General features: G+C 44.7%; 1 protein-coding gene across 3 annotated transcripts in view; it reads right to left on the bottom strand.

Moving 5' to 3' along the window:
• SGPP2 (sphingosine-1-phosphate phosphatase 2) overlaps positions 1–12,027 on the bottom strand; it is a 78,258-nt gene that overhangs the window by 59,019 nt on the left and 7,212 nt on the right. The window lies entirely within an intron of this gene.

The following is a 12,027-nucleotide window of genomic DNA, read 5'->3' as shown; positions in this document are numbered from 1 at the left end:
GCCGTTGCCACTCCACTTCTCGCGCCGCAAGCCTGGGAGGGAGAGAAGCAGAGCGGGGCGGTGTGCTCAGGGGAGGAGGCGGAGCAGAGGTGAGCTGGGGCGGGGAGTTCCCCTGCGTGCCGCCTCCTACCCCAGCTCCCTCCGCCTAAATGCCAATGACTACCGGGGCGGCCAAAGCTCCAGTTGCTGCCGAAGAACACGAAATGCCACCCCCAAATACTAGCACCCTAGGTGACCGCCTAGGTTGCCTAATAGAGTGCACCAGCCCTGAATGAAGTGCACATACCCATCATTCAGGGTTAACCACATGGTTCAGAAAAAATCAGGGTTGTACAAGGCTCTCGCACCTTGTGGTCTGGCCAACCCTGTAAAGCTGTGACTCTACTGCCACGTACGTTGTTTTGGGTCTAGATATGCCCAAGATGTTAAAGCATTGTTCTATTTGCAACAATGTAAAAGTTCTTTCAAAGTAAAAATTCAAATGTTTTACCAGAATGTTTAGGACTTAAGAGCTAGTCATTTTAAGACAAATGGAAAAAACCAGTTTCTCCTTTGCTTACCGGCCAATGCTAAAGGTTTGTGTGCCAGTGACAGCCTAGCCTGGGGAGGAGAAACACTGACTATTGAACACTGGATGCAGCTCATAATGCTGTTTAATGCAATTGACTTCAAATTCTTAGGCAGTATAAAGATCCCCATTTGCTACACTTGCTATGAGATGTGTTTATCAAAAGCTGAGTGAATAACTGATTTTTTTTTCAGTTCAGAGCCAGAGTGCCCCCAGCCCCCCAAAATCAGTTCAGTTAAACCAAATATATATTTATTTTTCTCACTAATATGAAAACAAATAGTTGGGGGTTGAATGAAACATTTTGCTCAACCCAAAAAGAAAATTCAGTTTTTCATTTCATTTCATTTTGGGTATCTTTCAAAAAAAATTTTTTAATTTAACTAAATTTTTAAACTGACCATTTTAGCAAGTTAAAACTATTTTGACTTAAAAAGAATCATTTTTCAGCCATATCCATTTGAAAAATTCCTTTGGTGCTCCAGAAAAATGTATTTTTCAGCAAATTTATTATTCCCACCTCCCACCCCAAATCATTCATTTCTAATGGTCAACAGTTGTAGCAGAAACGCACTACCCTGAACTTAGCTCTTGGCAGATAAATACCTTTCAGAATTCATCCTGACTTCTATGCATGTTAATTAAAAGGATTTTTGGTAGGAGGTAGAGAATGTTAAACTTACAAAGGGTTTTCTTGTTTTTAACAGTGAGCTGAGGAGGGAAGATACGTATGGAAACATAAAAAGACCTGTCTGAAATCCTGGAAACATGTATGATAGAAATATAGTTTAGGTGACATAGCTGGAGTCTGCCAAGTACTTTGGATGATTAAAATTTAGGATGGCTGGTCTGAAGGTCAACAACATTGAAGGACAACATATTCTTTACACTGAAGCCTTAGAGAGACACTGCTAGGAATTTGTGCAAAGGATTTTCAGATGCTTAGTTAACATTTGTCACATGACTTTATTCTTTGACTAGCAATAACAGTAACTTAAATTAAGTTTGAATCTGGCTTATAGTAAACCATTGCTTTGTGCTTACTACAAGAGGGCTGCTGCCATTTATCAACTTCATCCTATTGTACAGCAGTTTGGAGGCAGAAATCAATTGTATCCTCTCCCGTACAATATGAGACTCCAGTCACTGTGATAACCATAAAAGAGTAATGAGATGACCCCGAGTAGGTCATCTGCAGCTGGGATCAAACCTCAGACCTCTGGATTTAAAAAGGAGACTCTATTGCTAGAGCTAAGGAAACCAGGACTTTCAGATCGAAAGCATAAATTATTATGGAGATTACAAAACAACTTGCTGTTTAACATTGAGATCAAATATCTAATGCCAAGAAAGATGCTGGACAGCTGAAAGTCTTACTATAGGTGGAGCTGGTATCATAACTATAGTTATGTTTACTTAACAGTTCCCATGATAAGACCCCATTATGGTCATAATATAATATATGGAGATATACCTATCTCATAGAACTGGAAGGGACCTTGAAAGGTCATTGAGTCCAGCCCCCTGCCTTCACTAGCAGGACCAAGTACTGATTTTACCCCAGATCCCTAAATGGCCCCCTCAAGGACTGAACTCATAACCCTGGGTTTAGCAACCAATGCTCAAACCACTGAGCTATCCCTCCCCTCCTATTTATACATTTTCCAGACTAACTGAAGTGGGCTGTAGCCCATGAAAGCTTATGCTCTAATAAATTTGTTAGTCTCTAAGGTGCCACAAGTACTCCTGTTCTTTTTGCGGATACAGACTTTGCTACTCTGAAACCTATTCAGGCTGAAGTTTCCCATGCTAGGTGTCTGCCTCAGGCTGAATGTTTTTGGAAAGTTTCTGCTAAAATGGTTCAGCCATTTCAGAGGATGAGACTAGAGAAAGTGTTATGCCCAGGTGAAATTCTTACACAACCATTTCTTTGGACAGGATCTAGAAACTCCATGCACTGGAACAAGAACTCAAAATGTGGTGATGGGGAGGGTGTCAGGGATGTATCTTTTCATTTCCCATGAAAATCTGCCCAAATTTGGCCAAGTTAGAAGCCCTTGAAAGAATTCCATTCATACATGGGCAGTAGAGGCTTGTTAGAGAGTTTAAAAAAAATTAGTTGCCAAGGAGATTCTATCTGCTTAAAAGTGTGGGTTGAGCAAACTTTCCCTGAAATTGATCTTCCTACCTACCACAGGGTGCTGTGGTGCTAGCCACAGCAACTGAGAGCAGGTAGACTAGGGTGACCAGATGTCCTGATTTTATAGGGACAGTCCCAATATTTGGAACTTTTTCTTATATAGACGCCTATTACCCCCCACCCCCATCTCCATCCCGATTTTTCACACTTGCTCTTTGGTCACCCTAAGGCAGACTCTCCTGTACTTTATGCTGCCGGGTGAGGGTGGAGAGGAGGAAGGAGAGAGAGGAAAGACAAGGAGTGTGAGGGTGGCTAGGAGACAGGAAAAGGGAAAAACAGAAGCACAAATTCTAACACCTAGAGCACACTCCCTACCAAAACCTGGAATTTCACCCAATGTCCAGAGTTGATACATTCCTCTGCTGTGTCAGCAAATAACCATGAAACCCCCTGGTGGTGTGTGTTAGGGCTGACCAGAAAACAAAAATGCAGTTTTGTGAAAAACCCTTGAGTTTTTGACACTTTTCTTTTCAATGAAAAATTAAACTAGACTGATTTGTCTAAACTGAAACTTTTCACATAAATAATCTGTTTCAACAGGAATACTTCTCAGGTCCAAGTTGGAATGTCTGGTCTCACAGACACAGCCTCCAAGAAGAGCCAATAGCCCAGTGGCTAGGGCATTCACCTGGGTTCAAGTCCCTGCTCTGTAAGGGTGGGGGTGTCTCTTTCTCTGAAATGCCATCTTGGACCAGAGAAGCCTTCCTGACACACATTTTGTCCAAATGTAAGTGTCTGAAAAAAGTTTGTTTTGACAAATCAATATTTTCTAATGAAAAAAAGCTGAAGAGTTCCCAGCCAGCTTTAGTGTCTGATCTACCCTGCAGTCAACCTACTACTGTTCCCAATTACTATGTTAGCACACGTGGCAGAGGTCGGTGCTGTGGAGGTAAAGATCCAAACAGAGTTAGTGACCCAGGTTCGGATTCCAGGCAATGGAATTCCTATTTTAGTGTTTTTTAAATATTAGGAAACTAAATAAATAAACCCTAAATTAAAACATTTAGGTTGCAAAGAGAGGCACTCAAGATAGGAAGTGCTAGAACTAAGGTTACCTTAATTTGGTCCTCTCTCTTTCCGTAGTAAAGAGTGAAGCAGAATGCAGGTTAAGTTGAATACATGGAACTTTATTATATCCCACAGGGTTTTCTAATCATGGTATTGAGTTAAATCCAGCCTAACTCCTTGCATTCCCTGTTCCATTAGTGTCCCCTCAATAACCGTCCCTTCAGGGAACATGGGCCTTCTGACTCCAGTTCCACTCATGATACATCTTCCCTAGTTTAGACAGTTTAATATCAACATTAAAACAAATAATTGATGCCCAGATCCCACCTCGTCCCTTTGGCCAAAGACTGCTAGCACAGAGCTGAGCGGGAGTCTAGTCTTTACCACAAACAGAGCAGGTTAAAGTCTTTCAGATAGTCTGGTTTCCTGTTGAGGAGACCAAACTAGGAGTAACCTCCCCCAGTCTAGCAAATTCTTGGTGGAATCTCCTCCCTCTTTGTGGAGGTGGCCTCCAGCTGATTCTCTGTCTCTGTTCTGTGGTGATCTCTGTAGGCTTTTTCTGGGTGTTGTCTGCTGGTTTGTAAGTGTCTTCTGTTCCTTAGATCACTTATCCCTCTTGTACAGTCACCCTGTAAGACCTGGGTACCATTGTACCCCTCAGGATTCCCTTAGTTCACGTCACTCCTCCTGGTGTTTTTTCAATGGCTGGATCCTCACAGGAATTCCTGTCTGTGTGGCCAGTAGATAAGGCTGCGATTTAGTCACTGAGGTCATGGATTCCATGACTTCCAAAGACCTCCGTGACTTCAACCAGCCCCGGCTGGGAGCTGCAAGGTTCCCCGGTGTTGCTCCAGGTAGGGGGAACCCCTGGAGCTCCTGACTGGTGCAGGGGGAACCCAGTGCTGCTGCTTTCTGGCAGGGGGGACCCCCAGAGCTCCTGGCTGCTGTGTGGGAGCAGAGGGGACCCCTGCAGCTCTGCACCTCTGTGGGGGGGCAGGAGGAACCGCCCAGAGGGGAGCCAGCAGCAGAGGGGGAGAGGGGGAGCTCCCAGCCCACCGGCAGCTGTCCAGGCTTCTCATTTTATCATGGATATTTTTAGTAAAAATTAGGGACAGGTCATGGGATTCCATGAATATTTCATGATTCCCTGTGACCTGTCCATGACTTTTACTAAAAATATCCGTGACAAAAATCTTAGCCTTACTGGTAGGTCATTGGCTAACCTGTTGTACTTTAGCACCTGATTCTTCTGATTGTTCTCTGTCCTCTCAGTGTTATCACCATTCTTCTGGCTGCAACAGGCCTCCTCATTCATAGCAGGGTTTTGGGGCTTTGTCCCAGCATTGGACTGTTTTGGAACTCCTGTAAAGGGGTATTCCTATGTGTCAAAGATGCTTGCAAGGGATATGAAGCAGAAGAAACAGCCTTGTGTAACACTCTTAGCAGCTTTCACAGCTGATTCCACCTTGCCATTACTCTGTGAATATGCTGGGGAAGAGATGTGGTTGTCAAACTCCCATTTTCATGCAAGTTCCTTGAATTCTTCCAAGGCAAATTGGGGTCTGTTGTGGGTGAGTACTGTGCCCAGAATGCCATCTCTCTGTGAGCCTTCAGTTTCCCAAACACAGACTTGCTTCCTGTATCAGGTAGGGCATCAGCCTTCCAAAATTTTGAATAATAGTCCATTGTAATCAAGGTAAATAAATCCATTCTCACTTTTTCCCATGGTCAAATGGAAAGCTCATGTAGTAAGTCTCTCTGCTGGTGGCTATCACACAACTGGCAGGTTCACACCCTTCTATAATGAAGTGGAGCTGTGTATTCATTCCTGGCCTGTAAACATACTCTTGAGCCCATATAAGGCTGCTGTCAATGCCCACGGGCAAGGCATGTATTTTTTGCATTATCTCCTTATATAATGAGTCTGGGACAACAGCTCTCTGTCCTCAAAATATGGTTCCATTCTGCACACGCAGCTCATCTTTAGTTTGAAAATATGGTTCTGCACCTACTGGTATGTGGCTTTCGTCTGCTGGCCACACTTCTAGTATCACTGTTTTGACTAATAGTGAGATGTCCCTTTCCATAACTTCTTTCACTTTCATCAGCTTCACTGTTGAAACTGGGAAATAGTGCAGCACCTCAATGGATTCCATGTCCTGATCTCCTTCCCACAACTCATGGATGCTGAATATATATGGCCTGCTCAGGGTGTCAACTACTACCAGCAATCATCCTGGACAATATCGGCGCTTCACCTGGTAGTGCTGGAGGTGTAGCAACATGTGCTGCAATCTCTAGAGCACGCAGAAGGGGCTTTGCCATGATTGTCTCCTGGGGTTTGTGGTCTGATTGTACTGGTACTGGATAATCATAGACGTTCTGATAGAATCGCTCCTCTCCAAATACCATAGTTCCATCATTCAACCCCTGACAGGGCTCTGCCGGCATAAGTGGCCAACTGCTCCTGCAAAAGAGTTATACTGGTCCTTTGTCTAATGCATCACACTGGAGTGTCAGTGGCTCTCCTGGCAGGCAGTATTTCAGTATAGGGGCATCTGTTATCATTTGGGGCTGTTGGGGACCTGCCCAGTCCCAGTCAACATCTGCGAGCTGATGTATGGATAATGCTACTGCAGACAGGTGTGACAGAACTTGGACAGAAATTTTATCATTCCTGTAAAGTGCTGTACCCCTTTTCACATATACTGGAGCCGGCATATCTGACTGCCTTCATCTTGTTGGGATCTACTTTCAGCTCATCTGCTGTGAGCAGATGTTCAATGTATGTCACCTCATGCTGTTTGAGTTGCATTTTTTCTGGGCTGAAGTTGTTTTTGTCCTTGCATTGCGGCACAAAAGCTTGTAGTTTTGTGCCATAGTCTTGTTCTGATTCTGTATCATTGCTCCCTTCACCTTCAGTGAGGGATATCATATGCAACTATTTTCAGCACAGGCAGTACTTCGGTGCTTGGGTGAGTCTTTCCTGAAACACTTTTGCTGCTGGGCAGCCATCTGTAATGAGCAAATGTTGTTGCAAAGGTTGTCAGTATGCTGGATTCTTTATCCACTTGTATATGCCAAAACCCATTCCTCACATCACAGACCCAAAGACTCTGGCTTTGGAAAGTTCTGTCAAAATGCTATCAATTGTGCACAGTGGATAACTGTATCTTTTCAAAATCCATTCAATGGCTGTGTCTACGCAGATGTGTAACTTACCTGATGGCTTCTTAACCACCATGCTACTTACCCAGTGTAGTGGGGCGACTGCCCCACTCCTGAGAGTATGGGCTGCGGCAGGCCAGTGGGCCTGCGCAGACAGGGAACCAATTGGAGAAGGGCTTACTGGGAGCCAATCAGGGCCCAGGTTGGAGACAGCCCTATAAGAAGGCTGCTCAGGGAGAGGAGAGTCAGTCTGTCCCAGGCCTTCGATGGGGAAGGTCTGTCTCCAGGCTGGGAGACTAGCACCGGGAACAGCGCAGTGCTGGGCAGGCCCGGGGGAGCGGAAGGTAACTCCAGCCCGGAGTCTGTCAGGCTGCAGGCCCTGAAGGGAAGGGCCTAACTGGTGCTAGGGGCCGAAGGGGAAGTGACCCAGGGACGTGGACAGACGGGGGGAGAGAAGGAGGGCAGGACGGCTGCCACTAGAGGGTCCCTGGGTTGGGACCCAGAGTAGTGGGCGGGCTTGGGTCCCCCCCTTTCCCCCTTGCCGTGCACCCGGCCGAAGGAGCGGCCATCTGGAGCTGCACCAACCTCCTGCCAAGAGGGGAGTGACTTTGAGGGTGCAGTTGGCCACATTGGCCAGGATGCAGAGAGGCAGCTGATTGATCTCTTCTCTCCTCCTTCCCCCCCGGAAGGGGGCAAGGATGGACTAAGAGCCACTGCCAGAGGGCAGTGGCTCAAAGAGGATGCCGCAAGCTTGGGAGCAACGCGGGTCTGGACACGCCAACCGAGGGCGAGACAACGGACGGGACACCACCAGGAGGGGGCGCTCCACTGGACACCTAGGTTGTACTCTCCTCTACAGATACAATACCCCAGCTCTGCAGATTTTCACATACTGGATTATATAGTGTTGCTTGAATTTTCTTCTGTAATAAGCATACAGTTTCCGCTCTGGGGTCTACATAGTCACAGCTTTCCTTCAAGGCAACCATCAGCTTTGAAAACATCCCCATATGCATTTAAAATTGTCTCCATTGTCCACAGGACTCCCCTTTTTGCACTGCAGCTATAAAATTCAGACACTGCACCCTGATCAGATCCATGGCTTGTATGGCTATATTCCCCAAGAAGGGTCCATGGTTCTCATCATCCACCACCACAAACTTAAGTAGGTACTGTCTTATTTTTCAGGTCATTTACTATGAGGTCACATTTTCCTAGCAGCTACATTGTGCTCCCCTTGTACATTATTAGACTATGACTGCCCTTTGTGTGTGTGCACGAGTCCAGTTTACCCAAGGATACAAATTGCAGGAGGCCCCACTATCCAGCTGATATCACACAGCGTGTTTTTTCCCTATTAACGTGGAACATCTGTGTATGCAACGTTGCTTTCCTGTCCCAACAGCCTGAACCTGATTCACGATGCTGTCATTGCTGTCAGATGTACAAACTCTGCTCTTGCACACATTGCTAAAATGGTTCAGCTTACCACATTCCTTGCAATGTGGTCCTGGAGTGGGGCGCTTATTTGCCAGCTCATGCACAGTAAATGCATCTCACACCAGGTATGGAACTCAGGCCACCTGCTTTCCTTTGCTGTTGTCTCACTGCATGTACGTCTGGGGGATGGGGAGAGGTTGTGCCTCGGAGGGCTTTCATCTTCTTGCAGCCTCTGCTGCAGACATGTATAAGAATCTGTGAGATCGCCTTCCTGGTGCAGTGCTTCCACAGGTGATGATCCCAAGTGCTGCAGACTATCCTGTCTGGAGTTAGTCTGTCACGTCCCCAAATTTGTATGTAGCAGTCACTGTGCATAAGGGTCCATTCCTTCCCCTTTTGATTGGTAACTAGTGAAAAAACCTGTGTCCTTCCCTAGCTTTGCTCTGCTTTGGAGAGCAATAGGTCCTCAGGGCTTCTAGGACTGAGGCAGTGATGAGTTTGAGTGGTGCAGACCTCTCTGTCTTGTTCCCCAATAGGACAAAATAACAGTTTTACTTTCCTGCTGTTATCTTGCAGCATGGCCAGGTCTTACAGCTCTAACTCCCCCTTCTACTGGGGTCCATTGCTGAGCTAGGTTTGTGTCCGCAAAATCCAGGGATCAAGAGGGCTTCAGACCAAGTTCCATAGCTCATGCTGCCAGCTGCTGCACTTCAGGGAATGAACAGTGTGAGCATATTTCATTCACAGAGTAAAGCTGAATACAGGTTAAGCTGAACAAGTGGAACTTTATTAAACCCTGTGCTCTGCTCTGTCCATGTGGCTGAGTTGCTTCCAGCCTAACTCCCTCATCCCCCACATGTTCTACTTTTCAATATGTAATATTTTCTCCTCTTAATCAGTTCTGAGATTTTCCTTCATTTCTGGTTCCACCAGAAAAAAAAACACAAAACTCAGGCCTTCAATGACACATTCGTCCCTGAGCATAGTTCTTTTAGATAGAAAATTACCAACTGATCCAACATAAAAGCTAAATTTGGAGAAGTCTCTAGTAATACCAACTATCTCATCTACCAGGTCATGTGTCAGGCAAAGGACACAGCCTGTGCAACTAAGAACATCCCCCACAGTCACCTTTTCCCTGAAACTCCAGTGTGAAAACAAAGCTATTCAATGGATTCTTTTTTATCGCTGATTAACTCAAATCAAAAGATTGCTATTAAAGAAGCTGTGTGTGTGTGTGTGTGTGTGTGTGTATATATATTTTATTATTAAAAAAAAAAGGATCTGCCTTTCAGGTGGTGCTTAAGAATGTGCAAAGCCTTCTTTGCAATGCTATTTCCTACAGTCTATAACAAGGTTGTTCAAATTTTGTGACCCCCAAACACCACATTGGATACCTCCCACGAGGCTGAGGGATGCACCTTCCACGCTTATCAAAAATATACACAGCTTGTATATTTTTGATAAGCGTGGAAGGTGCATCCCTCAGCCTCGTGGGAGGTATCCAATGTGGTGTTTGGGGGTCACAAAATTTGAACAACCTTGTTATAGACTGTAGGAAATAGCATTGCAAAGAAGGCTTTGCACATTCTTAAGCACCACCTGAAAGGCAGATCCTTGTTTTGGAAGGAACAAGAAAGGAAGGGAAAGGAGTTGAATGATTTATTTGCTCCCTACTTACCTTGTTGTTTCTTTATTGCACAAAAGAACTATTCCTCCATATTTTCATTAGAGGAGGAAAAACAGGTTTGTCCCACAGGCTGAGAGGTACCAAAGGAGCCTACATTTGAAATGTTTTAGCAAGTCTGGTTTTCCTCATTCCTCACACTACTTCTGTTAGAGCCAAAACATCTGAGGAATGGAAAAAATCCTGTTTTAAGAAAGAATTAGATGGTGAAAACTTAAGATATAGGGAGAGAGATTACAGAATTAGACTAAAATCCCCATCATCCTGATTTCAAGATATGGCCAACAGAAGAAATTTGTGAACTCAGTTGTGCTCCAGACATCTAAAATGAAAAGATCACCAGCAGCATATTTGGACAGGAAAACTACTTGCCTTAGACCAGTGGTTCTCAATCTATTCTCTAGCAAGATCCCCTCCAGCTCTCTTCCCTCCCCCCCCCCCCCCCCAAACACACTTTAATGCCTCATCTCACCACCCCTTTGTTTTTATTTTGGCAGGGATGGAGAGGAAAGTTGACTGGTCTATTGTGGAGAGCTGTAAGGCTGCAAGTTGCTTCAGGAGAGCCTGAGGAGGAATACATACACTCGCCTTTTCTAATACGTCCAAGTGTTTGCTATTTCTCAGTTTGTTGCATTGTGTCATCCACAAAAAGCCATCTGTGTAAGAGGATCATCCTCATTCACTGGTAGAAAAACCAGCATGGAAGGTGAAGGTTTTGGGGTGGTTGTTGTGTGGTGGGTTTGTTTTATTTTTTAAATACAGAAAGTTCTCTCAATGTTTTGGCTTCAGAAGTCAACTCTAAGCTTGAAATTTCACTATGAAAGTTTGTCATTTGCTACCAACTGTGATGTATATTTAGCCTGTGGCTCAATTAATATTGTTCATTTGCCTATAACACAAGGTTTTTTATTTTCATGACAATTTGAGTGGAACAAGGCAGCAAGATTTCAGAGAAACCGACAAGGCAAAATTTGATAGTCACATTTCCACTTTCAGGTAGGTAACTAATTTATTTCCTCCAGTGTAGTGCAACAAATTTTGTAAGTTCATTGATATGGGCAAGGGAAAATTGGTTTCCTTTACACCTGAATTTAAAATCCTAAATCAAAATATTTTTCTATGCTTGGACTAAGGTAAAGCTTTAACATGGTTTAAGAAGATGGTCGTGGTCCCAGGTAGACTCTCCTGGGCAAAGCCATGTTATTACCAGGTTAGTGAACTGTGCTCTAATTTTAGCTGTTACAGTAGCATTGATGTGCATTAACTTAATATACAGTAAGAGTGATCCATTGTTGATGATGGTTGTAGACAGCAACATAGGTGCTGGAACTAAGTGTTGCAGCACCCCCTGGCTTGAAGTGATTTCCATCATATACAGGATTTACAGTTTGGTTCAATGGCTCTCAGCACCCCCACTATAAAAATTGTTCCAGCACCACTGGAAGCAAGTCCTTCCTTCACTCTTAGCAACATCATTAGTTGCTAGTGCAGACCAGCCCAAACTGATTCAAAAAGTTATAGGAAGTGTCACTGAGGCCAGGAGAGCAGTAGTTAGCAACCACTGTCAGCACTGCATCATCTTCCTACTATCTAGAGACCCTAATGATCTATCAACACTCAAGAGAAGCTATTAGAACCACAAATTCAGGCACCTGCAAAGGTGACTAGACCCTTCAAATCCAGGAGTGCTCATAACTACACAGTTCTGCCAGTAGCACTGAGTGCACCTTCATCAAGGCTTAACAATACATCAATTCACTACACATCAGCATGCTGCCAGGTTCAAGGAAAACTGGCATTGCAGGTGCACTATTGTAACTGAACCTCCCAGTTCCTTCCCCCAATGCTTAGAGCATTGTATCTTCTCCATACAGCAGCTCCTTTCCCCTTTTAAACAGGCTAATCCTAACCAAGGAACTCTGTCATCACTGAACAGTGCTTATTGGAAACAGACCA

The sequence above is a fragment of the Malaclemys terrapin genome, chromosome 9 (assembly GCF_027887155.1).
Source record: "Malaclemys terrapin pileata isolate rMalTer1 chromosome 9, rMalTer1.hap1, whole genome shotgun sequence".
Taxonomy (NCBI): Eukaryota; Metazoa; Chordata; order Testudines; family Emydidae; genus Malaclemys; species Malaclemys terrapin.
The sequence above is the reverse complement of the archived record's forward strand: the minus strand, read 5'-3'. Positions and strand labels throughout refer to the sequence as shown.